The sequence below is a fragment of the Periplaneta americana genome, chromosome 3 (genome assembly GCF_040183065.1).
Source record: "Periplaneta americana isolate PAMFEO1 chromosome 3, P.americana_PAMFEO1_priV1, whole genome shotgun sequence".
NCBI classification, from domain to species: domain Eukaryota; kingdom Metazoa; phylum Arthropoda; class Insecta; order Blattodea; family Blattidae; genus Periplaneta; species Periplaneta americana.
In genome coordinates this window covers 177044183-177066694 of record NC_091119.1, presented here as the reverse complement: position 1 = coordinate 177066694, position 22512 = coordinate 177044183, and the positions used below count along the sequence as shown (strand labels likewise).

Genomic DNA, 22512 nt, shown 5'->3' with positions numbered 1-22512 from the left:
GAACCGTGCAAAGAATATTATTAGTGAAGGAAAGAAGGTGTGTTTGGTGTCATGGTTACAGTAATCAACGGCTAAGGTCATTATTGTCTTTTGATAATTTAAATTTTCTCCTGCGCTATTTGTATTGCACGTGCGCGTGAAGTACGATGTGGCAATGTTGTGCATTGCTTTGCTTTCTCTATCTGTCTCTCTCGACGCAAACGCTAGCAGACTACCGCCTTCCGAATTGCCGTCGACTCTAGTAATAAGAAAATTTTCAAAATTAAATTAAATTATATGTATATATTTGGTATGTAAGTCTATGCGATCTGTATCCCTATTGCTGGATGATGTTTACTTTATTGGGTTATTTTAACACGCTTTATCAACATCCAGATTATTTAGCGTCTGAATGAAATGAAGGTGATAATGCCGGTGAAATGAGTCCGGGGTCCAGCACTGAAAGTTACCCAGCATTTGCTCGTATTGGGTTGAGGGAAAACTCCGGAAAAAACTTCAGCCAGGTAACATGCCCCGACCGGGATTCGAACCCGGGCCACCTGGTTTCGCGGCCAGATGCGCTGACCGTTACTACACAGGTGTGTACTGCTGGATGATTACCTGGTCGATTTATTTTATTTTATTTTATTGGGTTATTTTACGACGCTGTATCAACATCTAGGTTATTTAGCGTCTGAATGATATGAAGGTCATAACGCCGGTGAAATGAGTCCGGGGTCCAGCACCGAAAGTTACCCAGCATTTGCTCGTATTGGGTTGAGGAAAAACCCCGGAAAAAACTCAATCAGGTAACTTGCCCCGACCGGGATTCGAACCCGGGCCACCTGGTTTCACGGCACAGACGCGCTGACAGTTACTCCACAGGTGTGGACTACCTGGTCGATGCTTACTACATAATCACCATGCAATGTTACATTCGTTACTCCATGATATAGTTGATGTTAGTGACGTGTATGTTTTACTGTTATAAATGTCGTCAAATAGCTTTCTTTCGAACAAAAAGGAACATTTCCGTCACATTTCCATAGAAAACCGGACATTTTCCAAAATATTTTTCTCTATAAAATGCATAGAAAATAACTATAATAATGATTATTGATACCGTGACAACAATGGACGTAACATGCACGACACATAAAATTATCGATCACTTTGGAGTAAAGTGAAGACTCGATACAGGTTTTTTATAATTCCTAACAAAAATGCTCTTTTGGAAATGACCGGTTTTGTTCGCAACGTCCACAAATAACAGTTACTCTTTAAGCCAAGAAATTTAATTTTGTGTTATACGTGTTACGTACAAAATCAGCACTGAAATTAAACATTTTTAGAAAATGTTTAAATAATGTTTATGCTCGACCATGCCGAAATATAGTAATTAATAATTATACACCTGGTAGCAGCCCTTAATGGATCTCATTAAAGTACACCTATTCATTAAAGTTCAGGTGTTCCACCAATCAGAAAATACCATTGTAGCAATATGAAAGCGCAAGTATCGATTATTCTCGGATATGCAATCGAAAGACAACAATAAATCAATAAATCACCTATGTTTGAAATAAAGTCAGTTCTGGTACTACAATAATTAGCGTTAATTGTAAATAATATTCAAATAAATTCAATTTGTCATCTCGTTTTTCAATGTCTCATTCAATTTCAAGGTTATATCAAGATTAATGTTTATTTTAGTCTCTAGATTATATCAAGGTCAATGTCGACATTTGTTTCTCGGAAAAAATCAATACTTTCGCGTCTGCGCACATATCACAATTTACGAGGTATTGCACAAGGTCAGTTCCGCTCCTCAGTCAGATAAGAATAACATGAATACTTATGAATAATTTCAAGTTAGAAATATGGTCGAGCATAAAAAGTTGTATGAAACTTGACTATAATGGTAATTAAGACGCTCGTATGAAAATTATGAAACTCGCTTGCGCTCGTTTCATAAACATACTCGGGTCTTAATTACTACCATTATAGGCTCGTTGCATAATGTACTATTATGAAGTTCTCATGAATTTTAAGATATTAACATAAAGTTGGTAGTATAAGGGGGGAGTATAAATCGTCAAAACATCCGTATAATCTGCCCAAGTAATCCCGAAAAAGCTCAAGGAGTTTCTTTCTTAACGACTGGACTTTGGAGCAGTCACGACTAATTCTCATACGATCTCCATATTGTAGAGTTGGTGTTTGGTATGCATTAATTCAACACAAATACGTTATTATCTCAAGGAACTCGTCGCAGCTCGCTAGAATAACTTAAATATAAATAGAAACACAACACGCTTATGTTAGTATATACTCAAGGCATTTTATTCTGAGTAGGTGAAATTCTCTTACCTCTATCGGCCGCTGGCAAGGAACAAAGCTTCTTCAAATTCCACAGTTATTCTGTAAGGAGAGAAAGCATGTTATAGAAAGCCTCATGTATAATGCACATACGAAAGATTAAGAGAAATCAAACGATAAAGCATATTTTACAGTTTTAGTAGACAAGCAATATAGATATCAAACTGCAATAACGAACCCATTTAAATTGCTTGATACAAATCACTGGTGGAAAATTTGCAGAAGATATCTTAATCTTTGTTTGTCTTACGGCCGGTTTAACCAGATATTATCAATAAAAGATGACGACTGTCATATGTATAAGAATTGTCATATTTTCATAGTATCAAAATTGAGAAAATCTAAAATTTGTCAAATCGATAGCGAAATTTGAAAATTGAAGTATGTCTACCAATTGAGGTGACTATCTTCAAATCCTTGAACAATTCTTGCACGTTAGCCATCTGCAATATGAATGAAAAATAAGAGACATTTTGTAACACACGTTTCGCAAATCTTTCTGGTAAAATTGTAGATCATTTTGAAGCTGTGAAAATGTACCTGAAATTTCTGCGAATTATATAATTTGAATATGAACATTATGCAATGCAATGTTTTATTTTGACTGGCACAGATGAGGGGAAGATAGGTGAAAATTTGGTAAGGTTTGGTCAAAATGGATCATTTTTCGTTTTTTATGAATCTATTATAACCTACTTTAGACTTTGCCGAAGTTTTAGAACACAACGGCGGTTTTGTCATTAATTGCATCATCTATTTTATTTTTTATTCATTCATTCATTATTTATTTCATCTGACAGGATTGAGGTCATAAGGTCTTCTCTACTATCGTACCAGATAGCACACATGGGTACTAAAAATGCAAACACTGACAAAAGTAATATAAAAAAATTAAAGCCCTATAGAGGATCAACAGGGTCAAAGAACGCCACAAAGCACTTATTAAGCTAAAAAAAAAATAAAAAGGTACCGGTAGTTAAGATATCAGTAATAGAAAGGATAATAATAATAATAATAATAATAATAATAATAATAATAATAATAATAATACGCTGCCATCTAGTTGTTACATAAGGAGTCAAGTCATAATTCTAATTTGAATTGCATTAGCGACTGTACTGCCATCTCGTGTTCCTTTACGGCGGACGGGTGGCGATCCTGGCGGTTGTTCTCTTCAAAGTGCTGCCGATTTTAACATAGCGATGAGTTATCTGATACATATATGATATAGGATAAAAGTAACAGCAGCATAGTTACAATATTTATTATATGCTAAGGGTTAAGCCGAAGTTGCGCAACCTGACAGGAGTTTAACAAACAATTCCATGAACTAGAATGTGATTCTTTAATTTAAATTTGAATTTCGATATTGTCCGACAGTCTCTGACATGGTCAGGGAGAGAAATCCAAAGGCGTGGAATCGATATGCTGAGAGATGATGAGTAGAAGGATGTTCTGTGCAGAGGAATAGAGAGAAGGTACATGTTCCGGGTTCGAGGCAGTGAAAGGTAAACAAACCGAGATGCTAGGTAAGAGGATGTGAAAGATAGTAGTAAGAGGGAGTTGAAGAATCTTTTTTAAGTGGATTCCAAGACAATAGTTTCAGTGACGGTGTTACATGATTGAATTTTACAATGTTACAAACGAAACGAATGCAGATATTGTGAACACGCTGTAGTCTTTGGGCAAGATCAGTATTTAGATTCGTGAACAGAGGAACTCAATAATCGAAATGGGGCATCTAAAGTTTGAAAGATATTATTTATGTAGCTATGAGGTAGAACATTGGTCAAGTGTTTGACGGAATGAATTACAGAAAACGTTTTTTTACATGTGTAAACCACTCGACTTTTAAATGTTAAATTTTGAACCTACTACTGTTTTGCTGTATGTAACTGCGGTATTATTTATTTTCGTTTTAGATAGAGTGCCTAGGTCTATTTTGTTTCATGCCTGTTAGTGACCAGAGTTATAAGTCATCAGCGCATGGGCTACGCTTTTTATGTTTAATATGCATGCAAACTTTTAAACTCATTTTTCCGTATTTTTTGCCCATTTTCCTGCATTCACATTGCTAGGTATTCCACAAATTTTCATATTTTACGCTAGAAAGCTGAAATTTTACTCTATGTTATTTAAACTATACTTAACAAAGATATGTGGGTCCTTTTTTTTTCAAAACGTGATGTAATTTTCCGTATATATATATATATATATATATATATATATATATATATATATATATATTTTTTTTTCTGATTTAGAAGATGAAAATATAACTTTCGTATCTAAAGGTAAATGTTAAGAGCCTTATCGGCCATTAGGTAATTCGTGAAACCAACCTGCGCAACAGGAGAATAAAGTGGACTGAGAAGCTTCCCTCCCTCACTACGCTTCCAGTCGTAGCAAGCGAGCTCACTTACCCCCACCATAAGGTTCTTACTTACTATACGGCGCACGCAAGCATTTCGTTTCACGAGACAAAGAATGACATAAACATTATCAACCTTTTTCCTGCTTTCATTCATTCATGATGTACTGCCCAAGGGCAGGTCTTTCACTGCAAACCCAGAATTTTTCCAGTCTTTCCTACTTTCTGCTTTCCTCCTAGTCTCCGCATATGATCCATTTATCTTAATGTCGTCTATCATCTGATATCTTCTTCTGCCCCGAAGTCTTCTCCCGTTCACCATTCCTTCCAGTGCATTCTTCAGTAGGCAGTTTCTTTTCAGCCAGTGACCCAGCCAATTTATTTTTCTCTTCCTGATCAGTTTCAGCATTGTTCTTTTTTCACCCACTCTTTCCAACACAGCTTCGTTTCTTATTGTGTGTGTCCATTTCACACGCTCTATCCTTCTCCATATCCACATTTAATATGCTTCTAGTCGCTTCTCTTCACTTCGTCGTAATGTCCATGTTTCTGCCCCATACAATGCCACATCCTACAATGCACTTCACTAGTCTCTTCTTTAGTTCTTTTTCCAGAGGTCCGCAAGAATAGCTGCTTTTTGTATTAAATGCATCCTTTGTCATTGCTCATGTTACCGCTTATAGCACATTCCTAGGCTACACTTGAAGCTGTCCACTTGCTCTACTGCCCCTCATTTAGAATTCATAAGTTTATGTTCTTTACTCTTCTTCCTATGATCATGGTCTTCGTCTTGTTGGCATTTATCTTCATCCCATACAGCTCACAGCTGTTACTTAGCTCCAGTAGCATATACCTTAGTATCGTCTCCTCTTCTGCTAACAACGCCATAACATCAGCAAATCTTACACACTTTATTCTTCTTCCTCCTACTATCACTCCTCCCATGTTCTGAAAACAATTCTTCACTAAATTCTCCAAGGAGATGTTGAAGACCTTTTCTATCTAATTTTTTAGTAGGTAATAAATTGTAATCTTCTACAAAGACTGTAAATAAATAAGCAATAATGTTACTCTCAATTTCCTCACAATATTCTAAACAAATCGTGAATATTTAAAATCCTCCTCTTAGTAACAGAATATGACTATAAACTCCTTCTCTTCAAGTTCTTTAAGTGAGATCAGTACAAATAGAATACATAACTTAACAGAAGTTTATTTCTTTGAAGACTTCACAGACAAATACAACGAAATACAAAGATCAAAATGTTACAAAAATAAATATGAAATATTAGTCCTTATAATTGCGTATTCTCTTTTAAATTTGGGCTAATGAGTTGTTTCTTTATGATTTAAACAATAAACGTAAGCTGAATAACACAATATTACAACTAACCTTGTATCATTATCTAGACTCCGAATGTAAAGTCATCGAGACAACATTCATGCACTAAATTCTACATGGATTGATCAATAACCGGAAACTCTATTCTAGTCACAGCTATGTTTGTATCTTTATACCCAAGAGAAATTTATTGGATTGAGCTTCAATATAATGGCTAGTGATGTACTTTTATGACAATTGTACCATAAATATTGCTATTTGTAAGATGGACAATTTTATAGGATATTGCTACAAGATGGGTCGTAAAAGGCCATTCCTCAAACATGAATTTATTTCTCGTTCTGATATTAGGTATACTTGAAATATACATATGCAGAGATGATTCTACAATGTACTAATTTGTTTTTAATCAAATTCATGAACGTTATGATGGAGTTTATTGAATTTCCATTCGTGTATGTCCAGCCTAATAAAAATAAAGTTTAATTAGGCAAGGAATCACGCCAATATCTTAAATAGTTTTAGAGCTAGGGGAGAGTCGGGTAGTATCGGACTTCGGGTAATATCGGGCAGTGCGTTTCTTTCATCTACCACAATATGGTAGTACCTGAATGACATGGTTACGTTTCTCTATGCGACATCACAGAAACGTAACCATGTCAATCAGGTACTATCATCGTGTGGTAGATGAAAGAAACTCACTGTCCGATATTACCCGATGTCCGATACTACCCGACTCTCCCCTATAACTCTTTAAAATTTGGCAAAGTATCGCAAAATTCAAACTCCAAGAAATAAGGAATTAAATGTTTGAGCCTACCTGGCTTTTAAACCTGCAGCATTGCATTAAAATTTACATGAAACAAACACCATCTTAAACCTGCAAAATTAAAGTAAAAAACAAACATAGATTTTTTTTAATTAAAAATTTAAGAATTTTTGGCTATTAGTATCGAGCCATTCCTTAATATAAACACTGTTGATAATTTTATACACTATTACACTTTTACTACGTCACACTACTTTTCACCAATAAAACGGTACGGAACGACGTGTTTCAACCAATCATGGCTGCTCATCCTACAATTTTTTTTATCACCTCCTAGAATTTGTTTCTTTGTTTCCCAACATTCCACTTTCAATAATTATTGTACCTTTTTCAAATTATTCATGTTTATTCTATCATCCTTATTTAAATCTTTTATGCTCGACCATGCCGAAATGTAGTAATTATACACCTGGTAGCAGTCCTTTAATGGACCTCACTAAAGTACACCTATTCATTAAAGTTCAGGTGTTCCACCAATCAGAAAATACCATTGTAGCAATATGAAAGCGCAAGAATCGATTATTCTCGGATATGCAATTGAAAGACAACTAGTTCTGTTACTATAATAATTAGCGTTAATTGAAAATAATATTCAAATAAATTCAATTTGTCATCCCGTTTTTCAATGTCTAATTCAATTTCAAGGTTATATCAAGATTAATGTTTATTTTACTCTCTAGATTATAACAAGGTCAATGTCGACATTTGTTTCTCGGAAAAAATCAATACTTCCGCGTCTGCGTACATCTCACAATTTATGAGGCATTATACAAGGTCAGTTCCGCTCCTCAGTCAGATAAGAATAACATGAATACTTATGAATAATTTCAAGTTAGAAATATGGTGGAGCATAAAAAGTCGTATGAAACTTGACTATAATGGTAATTAAGACGCTCGTATGAAAATTATGAAACTCGCTTGCGCTCGATTCATAAACATACTCGCGTCTGAATTACTACCATTATAGGCTCGTTGCATAACGTACTATTATATCATTTGTCTTGGTTATATTATTAAGGTTATGTTATTATAGCTTCTGGATAGTCACGTTTCAAAGATTGCTTAATATAATATTGATAATTGAAGTAGAATACAACTGTTTTAATACGAATGAAATTAAATCAACAAAGCTTTCTTGACTAGTAATCGTCCATAGAGTTCAATGAAGATTGTACAGTTGGCAAAACTGGTAATAAGAGAACAGCTCATCATAACACACAACACTGTCATAATAGCGAAATATATTTTGTAATGATGAGACGGTACAATAATACATTTTAAAGACAGTTCAGTATAGTATTTTAGTAAGTCAATATTTTATTGTATTAGAGTAGGCCTATTTTATTTCTTCTAATCTTTATATAGGCCTACTTTCATTTAATCGTGTAATAGTCAATTAAATACAACTCGAGTTTTGATTTTCTCTAGATAAATCAAACCTCTAGTGAGATTACTGTTGATAGCACGTATTATTTTTTATTCTTCTTATTGTTGGTGTAGTGTAATGGGATGTTCAAATAGATATCTAACAATGAAATAATGAATGATGTAGTCTATAATTATTGTAATAATGTAAGGAAAGTTACAGTTAATTAAAATTTTGATATAAACATTAACAATCATTTTAAATAGAATGAATATGGTTTACTACGTCAAGTCCATATTCTGGAAATGATCAGATATCCTAAAGATAACACTATTGTCAATATTTCCTTCAGCAACTTCAACTAGGACAGTATTATATGTTGAACATGGGAACCAGCAAAACAGAGAATAATCCAAAATGCATAACTCTCACTCTGCTGCCCATTAAGTCACGTGTACAAATATTCTCAGCCAGACTACATTGCTTTGGGCTTTCCTACGCGGGAAATCTTTTATTAGTATGCACATTTTGTCTTTTATTACTTCATTCTCTCTCTTTCACACTTCCCTACAAATGCAGACCCCAACTGCTAGCCATTTTGTAGTGAATTTACCATCGTTTGCAAATGTCCATATTTCTGCTTATATATTTAACCAGTACAAAGCACCGTATTTGTATACTGGGTGACACTAATGCGTGGAATTTGTTTCAATCTGCAGAAAGTTAACATGTTTCCCTTTTCAGCGGGTTTATCTAAAAAAAAAAAAAAAAAAAAAAAAAAAACTTGCCTCTAAAACTTCGTCATTCTATTGTATGGCTAGGATTATAAAAGAAGAGCCAATGCCACTATTCTGCCGTGCTGTTTCTTTATTTTGGAACCATGCCGTTCATTTCAAGTAAGGTAATCGGCTATGTTATTACTGCTATTATTCGTAAAAGGCTTTCGCCCTCCGCATTGGGTTACATAACAGAATATAGCATAAATGAATATTGTAGAAGTAATTTATACAGTCACAGATAAGTTAATCTATATGAAAATATTGTTATTATGTTACTGCAATGTATAAATGTTGTTCGAATATATGAGCTTTATTTTTACTTCAAATGAAGCATTATTTCCTTTGAATATGACACAAAAACGATGAATTAAATAGAAGACATTTTAACTGTTAAATATTTCAATTACTACGCTTTCGATATGCAGAATGCTAAGCAAATGAATGAATGAATGAATTAATGAAGGAAAGGAAAGGAAAGGAAAGGAAAGGAAAGGAAAGGAAAGGAAAGGAAAGGAAAGGAAAGGAAAGGAAAGGAAAGAAAGGGAAAGGAAAGAAAAGGAAAGGAAATAAAAAAAGAAAGGAAGAGAAAAGGAAAGAAGAGCAAATCAAGAAAATTTAAAAGGAAAGGAAAGCAAACCAAGGGAAGGCAAAGGAAGGAAAGCAATCCAAAGGAAATACAGGAAAGGAAAGCAAACCAAGGCAAGGTAAAGGAAGGAAAGCAAAGCAAGGGAAGTAAAGGAATGGAAGGTACACAAAGGGAAGTAAAGGAAAGGAAAGCAAGCCAAGGCATCGCAAAACAAGGAAAGCAAACCAAGGAAAGTAATGGATAGGAAAGGAAAGCAAATCAAGGTAAGGCAAAGCAAGGAAAGCAATCCAAAGGAAATACAGGAAAGGAAAGCACATGAAGGCAAGGCAAAGTAAGGAAAGCAAACCAAGGAGAGGAAAGGAAAGGGAACCAAGGGAATTAAAGGAAAAAAATTAAATTATGATTTATTTAGCGACGCTCGCAACTGCAGAGCTTATATTAGCGTCGCCGGTGTACCGGAATTTTGTCCCGAAGGGGTTTTTTTTTACATGCCAGTAAATCTACTGACATGAGCCTGTCGCATTTAAACACACTTAAATGAATCGACCTGGGCCGGGATCGAACCCGCAATCTCGAGCATAAAAGGTCAGTGCTATAGCAAGTACACTACCGAGGCCGACAGGAAAGGAAAGGAAAGGACAAAGAGAAAGAGAAAGGAAAGGAAAGGAAAGGAAAGGAAAGGAAAGGAAAGGAAAGGAAAAGACAAAGAGAAAGGAAAGGACAAAGAGAAAGGAAAGGAAAGGAAAGGAAAGGAAAGGAAAGGAAAGGAAAGGAAAGGAAAGGAAAGGAAAGGAAAGGAATCAAAGAAAGATAAGAAAAGAAAACGGAAAGGAAAGGAAAGGAAAGGAAAGGAAAGGAAAGGAAAGGAAAGGAAAGGAAAGGAAAGGAAAGGAAAGGAAAGGAAAGGAAAGGAAAGGAAAGGAAAGGAAAGGAATCAAAGAAAGATAAGAAAAGAAAACGGAAAGGAAAGGAAAGGAAAGGAAAGGAAAGGAAAGGAAAGGAAAGGAAAGGAAAGGAAAGGAAAGGAAAGGAAAGGAAAGGAAAGGAAAGGAAAGGAAAGGAAAGGAAAGGAAAGGAAAGGAAAGATTAGGAAAGAAAAGGAAACGGAAGGGAAGGAAAGAAAAGGAAACCAAACCAAGGGAAGTAAAGGAAAGGAAAGCAAACTATGGCAAGGAAAGAAAAGGAAATGAATGAAAGGGAAGGGAAGGGAAGAAAAGAGAAGAAAAGAAAAGGAAAATATGGGAGAAATGAGAGGACGAACATTTATGTTCTTACTGAAAAGGAGCAGTGTTAAAAACCGTTAAGAAATAGTCGTTGATACTCTTTTCCGTGTACCGAGTATGGACAGCTGTTCCAGGATCCGTGGTGAAACAAAACATGGCGGGATTTCAAATGCTTACTGTAACAATACTATTAGACATAGCCGAATTCTATATTAATAGTAGTTAGTCCATGAACCAATGTAACTGGTATGGTCACACCCAATGACGCCACCTTCCTTCGCAGTGAGCGTATACAATTAGCCTTACCATGCGGAGTCTCTCAGTAATAATCGACATCGAGAGCAGCTACTGACCTGTGCGACTAAATTACTAAATTTAAGCAAGTAATCAAGTAATGGGAGAAAAATGTGGAAGTTGCTAGCTAGGACCTCACGTTACATTGTACCGACTATAGGTAGGAATGTTGCTTTGTTCTATTGCAGAGCACTTGATTGTTGTTGCTTTCCAACACCTCCATATGTGTTAGAAGATGATAGATGATGATGTAGAAAGTCACGTAATATTGAGATGAAAAGGAGTAAAACGTGATTCATAGCCGATGTTAAGGTTGTAGGAAGAGAATGGTGACTAGCGGAATTGAATTTAGACGTGGCCGAGATAAGACTACTAAATTCTTCATGGAGTTCTTTCATTCAAGTACAGTGTTATTTTACATGCCATAAATCTACGAAATGGGTCTCAAAAGTTTTATGTTCCCTCTAAACTGAAGGATTTTACCACCCTTAAAATTTCCATTTTCTACAGCCGGATTTCAAGGAGCAACCTTGGACCTAATGGAAAACTTGGTAACAACACAACTAAGAACTTTTACTTACGTACGCATGTCTCCACACACAAATATTCAATGCAGAGGAATTGACTGGCTATAAATTGATGGAATACGGAATTGCCTGTCTTAACAATGTTAAATTGTGTCTTACATAAGGAACTTTTTCTCGAAAATGTTGAAGCTAGACAGCTGATTTTTTTTTTCTTTTTATAGCTCAATTACACACAATTTGATTGAAACGGTAGTTTTCTTTAATTTATTTCCTTAATGAAAAATGATTTTTTTCCTCCATTCATATATTTTTTCACCGATTTTCAGTACATTACTCCAGTGGTTCCGAACCTTTGTTTGACTGACGACACACTTTACTGAACGCCCACGATATCGCGACAAACTTATTTAATAATAATCTTAATATATAAAATTGAATGTGGGTATGTATGTATGTATGTATGTATGTATGTATGTATGTATGTATGTTCTCTATACAAATCTATACGCTTTGACCGGTATGTGCCAAAGTTTGCACATTTAACCTTTATAACCAGGAGAAAAAAATAGGCTATATTAAAATTGTACAAATGGACGTTAAATTAATTAAAATATAAAAAATAGAAATAAATATGACCAAACATGTTATATTAAAATGCTATCTTCTATAGTCAATTGTTTTTTTATTATTGTCTTTTGTATTCAACATCGACTTTCACAAGACCATGGAAATTATAATACGAATAACATTGTTGGTAAACATCATGAAGGCTAAAACTAGATAATTCGTACAATAAATATCTTTACGCAGTCCATGAGCGTATTATGAATTTCTCGATGCAGTTGTAGATAGTGAGTTTTATCCAACTGAATTCTAGAATTCTTTCAAACTACAAGGATTGCTACCACATAATTTACTTAATATTGAATAACCAGACGTACTACTGCGAAATATTAACCCACCAAAATTATGTACCAACATGAATTGGTGTGAAGAGCCCATGCGAAACGTAATAAAGTCGTAATATTAACTGGAAAAACGAAAGGATAAGATGTTTTTATCTCACGTATTGCTATGATACCCATTCTATTTAATGCAATTGCAATTCAGTGCGACTAGCATGCAATTGTAATGACCATATTAAAATGAAGCTCAAGGACAGGACCTCAAAGTTGCAGACATTTACTTAAAAACTGCGTGTTTTTCACATCCTCGACTATATTTTGTACAAAGGAGTGGGGGAAAAAAAAAGATTTTACACATATCAAAAAGCAATTCAATGATATTTCTGTCATGTTGCTAATGTAGTATGTGAATGTACATAAGCCGACTGACAATAGCATTGTATTAATTCTAAAATATACGTCTCTCAAAATATTGTTGTTCACGTCCGAAAATATGTTACTGCGAAATTTTATCTGTATAATCACGTTGCAAATGTAGTGTGTTATGGGTTGTGGAAATAACATTCTCTTAATTTCTAAAATACCGTCAAGCCTATACGTCTCTCAGAATATTAGTCTTTATGTAAAAAAAAAATGACTTATTGCAAGTTCATATTGTATCTGTATTCTGTGTATAAAATAAGAATTAATATAATATGTTCTGAATTTGTGAGATATAATTTTCCAAGTCATATTTAAAAAAAAAAACTAGGTATGATATAAGTGGGTGTACAGCGGTCAAGGGGTAAAAAAAAATCTTCCAATATAAATTAAATTATATTTGTACATATTGATTCGATGCTGAAACTGATCAGAAAGAGGAAAAGGAATCATATTATTGTTGGGTTTTACTTTGTTCATAGTTCGATTTTTCTATTATTTTATTTGTATTTCTGGCGGTGTGGAAGAGAAGGCCTAATGGCCTCAACTACATCAGAATAAATAAATAAAAACAAAGATATAAATAAAAAAAACCTTGAAGGTCAGGCACATGATGACATGTTTTCTTTTCGGTGCCTGATTTACAACTGTTTTAAATTGAGTTAAGGCTGGCAGGCATTTCCCTAAGGAGTTCATCAATTCATGTAAGTGACGTTAAGTAAAGAATAAATCTTAGCTTAGTAAAGGCAATTCGTTTTGGTTGTCTATAGTTAGGTTTCCGAGATTTCCGAAAATGTAATAAGCAGTTTAATTAAAAACAGAAGCAGAAAGGAAAACCCGTGCAACGCCGGGTGGTTTTAGCTAGTAATAATAATAATAATAATAATAATAATAATAATAATAATAATAATAATAATTATTATTATTATTATTATTATTATTATTATTATTATTATTATTATTATTATAACCACTACTTTTCTTCTGTAGAAAAAGGTGGTCGAACTCTGTGTAGTATATTTTATAGAGGACGGGGAGATGGGGTGTCAAAATTTTCAAAATTAGTCCTGAACTGTGTGAAAATTATTAAACGTCTGCTCTAATTTTAGGATCAATAGAGATTACTGTTCACTGCATGCGAAATTTGTCGTTTTTAACATCCTTTTCGTCCATCTAAGATTTCCAAGATCTAAGCGGAATTCAAAGAAGAATTAAATTAGAAACATAGTTATTCACACATGTATTGGTTTCCACGATGAAACATGCAACAAAAAGGCGCCGTTCCAGCGCGTTCCGCCAGAAAAAGAGCATTGATAACAACTACTTCTATGTAGTGTCGGACATCCAGTGTTGTAGACAGGTCGACGTTAACACGCAATCGAAAATTCTAAAAGAACAAGCAACAACTTGAGTAGTATTAAAAAAAAAACAAAGGTATGTGTCAAAAATCCCAACCTATCTATGCTGGATATCCGATAAAAGATTTTTATTGTCGTTTTTGAAAATCCGCCTATTTAAATTAATGTGAAGTCTGCGCTTGGTGGGTTGCATAGAGTTTCTCTATACGTGGCTTTATTGTTGAGAAACTGAACTGAGCATCGTTGCAAGTGTTTACGTTTCATTGGTGTGAAATGAAGTGAAACCACGCAAATCGTCTGTAGCTGCATTTAGATTGGCAACAGGCCATGACTGTTTTGCCAAGCATCTCCATAGAATTGGAATATATCAGTCTCCTAACTGTCCATTGTGCATCTCAAGTCAAGAAATGGATTTAGAACATCTCAAAATCTGTGCGTCAGTGGCTAACCATGACAATATCTTTGAAAAATATTGGAGTGCAAGAGGTCAAATGACTTTATTGTCAAATGCCTGGCATTAGAAAACAACAACAACGTTTCATTGGAAAATCTGTCTCAAAATGAAATGTAATTACCATGTCAAAGACTTCGTTTTAAATAAAAATGCGCTGTAAAGGGACTTTCTGGATGCAATAAAATTTATTTTTAAATTCCAAAGTTTCGCGAAACATTCCATAGAGCTGCGCGACACACAGGTTGGGAACCCCTGTATTACTCCCTCTAACATTTCCGAAATTAAAAAAAAAAATCTATACGGTATATATAATTTGAACTGGTAATGGAAATTACGGGAAAACGGCTGAACGGATTTTAATATATGACCACTCATTTTGAAGCTTGGAACCCAAAGTTTTTTCAGAAAAATAGTAGTTTTCAGTGAAATATCAATTTTTCAACATAATTTTCCTATTTTCTAAAATCCATCTGTCGTCACTAATTGCATTTCAGAATAAAGAAAACACACACTATAGTAAACAATATTACACGAAGGCCATGCATGATCTGCAAGAATGCTGACATATTTAGAGCTCAAATTAAATTGGTAATTAAAAACTTCAAGACTTGCTAAAAATTTACAGGTCTGATTCTGTGGTGTGTAATTTTCTGAGTACAGCTGTGTATTGGATATTAAAAACTATAAAACTTGAGGTGGTTTGATAACATTATTACCATTAATTTATTAGAAATGGAATTTCATTACAGTTAATGCCATGATGTGACTATTTTTAATTAATTATACATATTAATGCTATATTGATGAAATGAAAGTGAAACGTTTTGGGGTTATATAAGTAGATGTAGAGAATATCTTAAATTAGATCTAGATTTCTATAAATTCCTGAATGCCGGCTATATAGTATATGTCACTGAAAACTATAACACTTATGTAAGATAATATTGTTATTAAAAATCAAATCTTTTTATAGTTATTAATCACGTGGGGTTGGGTCTTTTTCATATATTTAATGGCGGTGTGGTGTAGATATTTATATGCGTGATTCTCTTCAGCATTGGCTCGAGAGAGAGCGAAAATTAGAGTTCCTACGAGGAAAAGACCAAAAGGTATTACTTACTGATAAAATATGAGGCCTACAAATTTTGTAGTCTCCCGATCATTTCAGCAAGATCTCTTAGCAGGATAAAATGATTTTACTCTCTACATTTCAAGGTAGCTTACGAAACAAGATGCTATGTCTATTGTTCGAAAGCATAGCAAACCTGACATTTTTTTTTACTCTCACCTACAATCAACAATGACCTGAAATAGCTACTGCTCTACTCCACATAAAAACCGTCTGATCATCCTGACATTGTTACTTGCGTTTTCGCTTTCAAACTAAAACACTGAAGGTGTATAGGTTCAAGAAAAAGTATTTGGCATAAACAACATTTATAGGGAGTATGTTTCATTATTATAGAAGCAAATAACTTTCATAATGTCTGGTATTCATTGAAAATAAATCTGAAAAATGTTTATTTGAACGTCTAATGAACTTAGTCTGCAGCATTTGCTGCTCAAGCCACTAGTATATATATATATATATATATATATATATATATATATATATATATATATATATATAATAAACAATGTTTCAATACATACATAATATTTTCCATACAAATCTGTATAATATAATCTATCAAGTACTTTTTAGTGCATGATTGGACGCGATAGAGAAGGGAGATAACTTACACACCCCAGGCTTCTATAAAGTTGTTTTAGCACAACTGAACCCTCTTTACAGAAGGCTGTTATGGATTCCTACCCAGAATGGGCGACGTGGGCCCTCAGAGTAGTACTGCGTCACAGGTGTGGGACTGCTCCGAAGGGCGTCGTTCAAATTCTCATCGGAGCCCTCTACGCACGTCACTTTAATAGAGTTCAGTGGTCCCTCAGGCAACCACGACTTTGTCGCCAACTGGCTTCATCATACTCTGCATCGTTTCGCAGTTTGTGACAAGCAATAGATTTCGAGAAACTTTTATACGAGGAGGAATGACGATCGAAACTAAAAGTCAAAATATTTCATTGGTATAAAAATTCTTCGGAAATTTCTAAAGAAAATATACATATCACTATCCTGAGTACTGCAATGTAAATGTTTCGTTCGCCCGTATTCGTTCAAACTTTTCCTCGGTTTTTGTAAAAAGAACTTTCCAACCTTGTATCGTAATATACTATTGTGCGAGATCGTGCGTATTTGCTTGGTTTCCGCACGAAACCAATCCGCGGTAAGTCTATAATTCCACATTCAGTATTCCCAACCGAACACACATAACAATTTCCCTCTTCTTACCGCTTAAGTGACATATTGATTTTACTGCTTTAGACTTTTAACATATTATTTTTAGAGACGTTCAATATAGTAATAATTATAAATTGGAAACTTACCACTGCAATTTCACCTAAATTGCACTGTTAATTATTGTTTTTAAATATTTGCAAAAATTAAGTAAACTCTACAACTCCACTAAAGTTACTGCATTTCGTGATGCAAGTAACATTAAGCAAGCCGTTTGTTTTAAGTTCGCATTTATAGACTGGGGAAAAAAAAAAGACAGACGTATATCACGGCCTGCTGTAGTATAGTAAACACAGAAAACATTTTAAAGCAACTATGTTGAAGATAGATATTTTTGTTTTCCAAATTTGCCGTCATTGAACAGAAACCAAGATGGAAATTTCATTGCAACTAATTAGAAATTCCTCTTTTCCTCGAACATGAAAACTTTAACATACCGTTCTTGTAACGCATATTACTATTACAGTTTTTACATTTAGAAATATAAATCACATTCTAACAAGCTTTCAATCATTAAACAACATAATACCACAGTCTAGTATATACAGTCACAACGCTTGAGTTGTTGAGAGTACTAGGAACAATAGACTGTGCCGGTACTATTTCGCATTGTCTGTGATGAGGCGATAGTAGCGATCCTAATCGTTAGCAACTACGTATAGAGCTTCGTGACTGTATATAGTAGACTGTGACAATACCAACAATAATGTGGTAGCCCTATAATCTGAAACGGATCGCCTTTTTTGAATCCTCATTGGTTTTCAAATAAATTCGATGGTTGTTGGGTAAAGGGAGATAAGTTATAAAATGAGTTTTGAGATAAATGAAAATTGAACTTCGAACAGTTATTGCAAATAATTTTCTATACAAATAAGGCACATCAAATGCTAGTATTATTTTATTTTTTGCACACCCACCTCTAGAATTGGCTAAGGCTAAGCGATCGACGAGCCCTGCATTCTCTTGTTCTCTTGTTTCAAATTCTGCGCACCGCTACCCCAATCTATTTGGCTTCTCGTTTTCAAAATTTATCCGCATATCATCAGCAAAGTACAAGATCTCATCATAACAATTTACTCATTATACCCTACCACAAGACATCTTTATATTCTTCATCCTATACAGTTTCAGTTGCTAGAAATTGGAACTCGCTTCCGAGTGATATAAGGGGTTGTTGGACAATAACTTCATTTAGGTCAAAATTACATAAATTCTTACTTAACAGATTAATTGCTGATTAATATTTGTTACTTATAATGGAACTAATATCTGTCCATTCTTATTATTATTATTATTATCATTAATTTCTCTAAATAGATTTACAAAACCTCTAATGGCAATTACATTAATATTCTCATTATAGAAATAGAAATATATATATTCTCCCAGTAACATAGTCCTAGTAAGCTTATATTAAATTAATTTTCATCATTTTACTAGCTATTTCAAATATTAAATTAATTATAATTCATTAAATTAAATTAGCTCATAAATTAAATTACTACTTTACCTTATAGATTTATCTAAATTTAAATAAATATGTAGTGAAGAATATTGCTGGAGAACCTTTTAAGTGTAGTGTAAATATTTGTAATTTAAATTTATGTATTGTATTGATTAAGGCTGGTTGAGTGGAAGAGAAGGCCTTATGGCCTTAACTCTGCCAGCGAAAATAAAACATTATTATTATTATTATTATTATTATTATTATTATTATTATTATTATTATTATTAACTTGTGTAGACCAATTCATTTGAAGATAAAACTCCAATTGCACAAAAATGATTTATAGGCTATTCAGTATCTCGTGAAACCTACCTGTGCATGACGGGAAGGCAAAAGTGGACTGAGAAGCTTCCCTCCCTCGCTACGCATTTATTAGTAAGCTAGCTATACCGTATCCACTCTTAAAGTGATCCGCGCCTAAACAAACCCATGTGACCAGCTCGCGTTTCATTGGTTATGACACCGAAGCACAATGTATAAGCAACAAGCGCGCGGAAACAGTAGATCCCTTCATTGAATTAAAAATATGTCTCCTGAATATACTTGTTATTCTTCCGTAATTGAAATAATAACATCCAAAACATAGAAATGATTATAAAATGTACCTAATCACTCTCAGATCAATAATTACAATTTAAAATAGTTTATTACGTACGCATGACGCATTTGAGGGCGGCAGCACTTCAGTCGCTTCTGATGCAACAAAATGGCTGAAGGTGCTGAGTCTTCTGTTGTTGTGTCGCCAACTAAATTTGTAAAACATAAGTCAGCAAACCTTTGACTAGTGGCCAAAAAAAAAAAAGATATTTTAAAAGTTAATGTTTAGGTGAGGGGTTTGGACTTTTTTCATTGCTGGTTGTCACAATCAAAAATTAAGACAACGTTTCGAAGGATGGTTCTCCCTTCGTCTTCAGATGGAAGAAGACGAAGGGAGAACCACCCTTCGAAACGTTGCGTCTTAATTTTTTATTGTGACAACCAGCAATGGAAAAAGTTCAAACCCCTCACCTAAACATTAACAATCCACCATTGCTTTCCAACCCCTCATTTAGATCAATATTTTAAAAGTATTTTCACAAGTTTAGTGAAAAATATCCAGAACTTCCGATAAAAGAGATAGTGAATTTAATGTCTAAGTTTACCGGTGTGTCGTGTACAAGCATTAATAGTGCTCGGAAAGAAAAAACAAAAACTGGTAAGGTTGTAACTCCCGGTAAATTGTATTCATAACTCTTTAAAAGAGTACATGAACTTAAAAGCACAAAGAAAAGGATATGAATAACATTGGCAACAATCACTTCAAATTTAATCAACGGTCTGCCAAGGGAAAGAGGACAGTTTTTCAATAATAGTGTCACAATAAGATCATGGCACTTTTTTCAATGTTATGCCCTCTCACCGTGTATATAATATACTGTATAAATTATGCTTAAACTACTAATTGTTAACTACTTCTATGTAGAGTATGTATTTGTATTTTACTTCGTTTATTACGCTAATACACTGCGTACCGTACTTATATCACATGCCATAATTATGTACTTCACACGTGCTTCCTGTCGATGTGACAGTAATTGCGGCGCGAATGGCGGAAGGATACAATTGCGGTTTTTTTTTATGAAGAGTCCACTGCAAGAATGATGGATGTTACTTTCTTGTCGAAAATGAACCAAGACTGTCAATGCATAGCATAAGACATATACATACATATATACAGAGTTACATGGCATTAACACTGATAATCATTGTCCAGTAATGATCGGAAAATCACAGTTAAGCTTTGAGCGCTAAGCATTTCAAACTTTCAATTTCTTCTCCTGCAAAATGGACATCCATCATTCTTGCAGTGGACTCTTCGTATGTTAGTATCACTTTAAGAGTGAATGGACTTTGAGCGTATTCCGAATCTCAGCGCTGAGCAATCTGATGGCATCACGGTGTTCCGAATTTCACCGATGGAGTCACTGATGCTCCACCGGTGTCGCACCGGTGCCATCAGCTTGCAGAGGTGGTGGCAGTCTCCATCAGCCGCCATCAGTGAATCTGATTGGTTCTTGTATAGGGCGGGAATTAGCAGACGAATGACATCGTGCACTGTTGTGTCATGGCGGTGTGTTCTGCTGTATTGTTTGTAATGAGCACAACGTAAAAACAATATGTTAATGGCTTATGAGCGAACATGTCAACGGACCAGTTATTATTACCGGTTCGAGAAATAAATTGTTTTTGCTCTCTTTTCTTTGAACGAGATGGCAGTACGGATATTTCGCAAAATTTTGCTAGCGTAGCACAGACAAGAACTTATACAGTCGCCATGACAGTCATCGATCCTTCCAGCAGTTTTGTTCCTATTTCGCTGCAGCGTGACGTCATTGTTGTTCACCGGTCCGGTGAGATTCGGAATACGCTCTTTAGCTCTCTTACCCTACCAAACGATTCTTACTATGAGTTACGGCGCACGAATGCATTTGGTTTCACGAGATAACGAATTATCTATAACCCCCTTTACCTGAACACCATACAAAAAGACTCTGCTATTGAATAATTTCAAGGGAAAAATTGTTCCGGGGCCGGGTATCGATCCCGGGACCTCTGGTTGAACGTATCAGCGCTCTTTCCAACTGAGCTACCCGGGAACTCCACCCGACACCGTCTCAACTCTTCCCTCTATATCCACACAACTCGCGTGGGCTGACGAAACGCCAGAGACCCACATCGAGTGCACACATTTTCTGTGTGGCTTGGAATTGTAGTTTTCTGTTAACGTACACAGTGACGTATATATTATGCAAATCTAGTCTTTCAGGTAAGGCTCCCTGTAAAGCAAAGGTGACACATACCATAAGGATCCCAAAGTACAGGGAGCCTTACCTGAAAGACTAGATTTGCATAATATATGTCACTGTGTACGTTAACAGAAAACCACAATTCCAAGCCACACAGAGAATGTGTGCACTCGATGTGGGTCTCTGGCGTTTCGTCAGCCCACGCGAGTTGTGTGTATATAGAGGGAAGAGTTGAGACGGTGTCGGGTGGAGTTCCCGGGTAGCTCAGTTGGAAAGAGCGCTGGTACGCTCAACCAGAGGTCCCGGGATCGATACCCGGCACCGGAACAATTTTTCCCTTGAAATTATTCAAATCTGCTTTACAGGGAGCCTTGCCTGAAAGACTAGATTTGCAGACTCTGTTATTATTCCTAGACTTCTATTCTTAGATCTTAACAGTATTTACAATTATTTACGTATTCTAAAAGGTAAGGATTTTTACCATCTTTTGAACCCAGCCCTTGACATGATTTTAACCCATAAAGTCTGAATACAAAGGCTGGAATAATAACCACTAAACCACCAAACATCTCGTCATTGTAAAAGTTCACTACGTAAGTCGAAAAACCTAAGTATTTTACGGCGGTGGCGATAGGTTGGGTTATAATAAGGTTATCCTGGCTCAGAGAACTTCCACAGCAGATGTTGGGAACCTCAGTTAAAGGAATGATTTAAGTAATTATATTTCTTGTGAACAAAATAGAAGAGAAGTTGCCTCCACGGTCTCTATTAATCAATGTAGGTCACAACATTGTGGCAAGGCCAATTGTGCGACGTGGGACAGACGTTGACGACCGTTTCTACAAGCGAACGTAGCTTAATCTACTTCACGAACTGCCTCCGAGCAAAACTAGCAAGATTGATCACGGCGGAACCACAACTGTACAACTACCATTCCAATTCCAAAGTCCGAGGGAAACTCACAAACCTAACAAATAAACTCAAGTCGCAAACATGGTCATTTAACAAACTTCTCGACCGTACAGTTAGGAAGGGCAGGAAGTATAAGAAGAAT

At 35.0% G+C, this 22512-nt stretch overlaps 1 protein-coding gene across 5 annotated transcripts in view; it reads right to left on the bottom strand.

Moving 5' to 3' along the window:
• LOC138696857 (zwei Ig domain protein zig-8-like) overlaps nucleotides 1–22512 on the bottom strand; it is a 1911002-nt gene that overhangs the window by 1314350 nt on the left and 574140 nt on the right. For 4 of the 5 annotated variants that reach the window (XM_069822306.1, XM_069822304.1, XM_069822309.1 and 1 more), the window contains one exon: nucleotides 2350–2400. The exons of the other annotated variant lie outside the window; for it this stretch is intronic. The gene's annotated coding sequence lies outside the window, so the exon portion shown is untranslated. The remainder of the gene's footprint in view (nucleotides 1–2349; nucleotides 2401–22512) is intronic. 5 annotated transcript variants of the gene reach the window in all.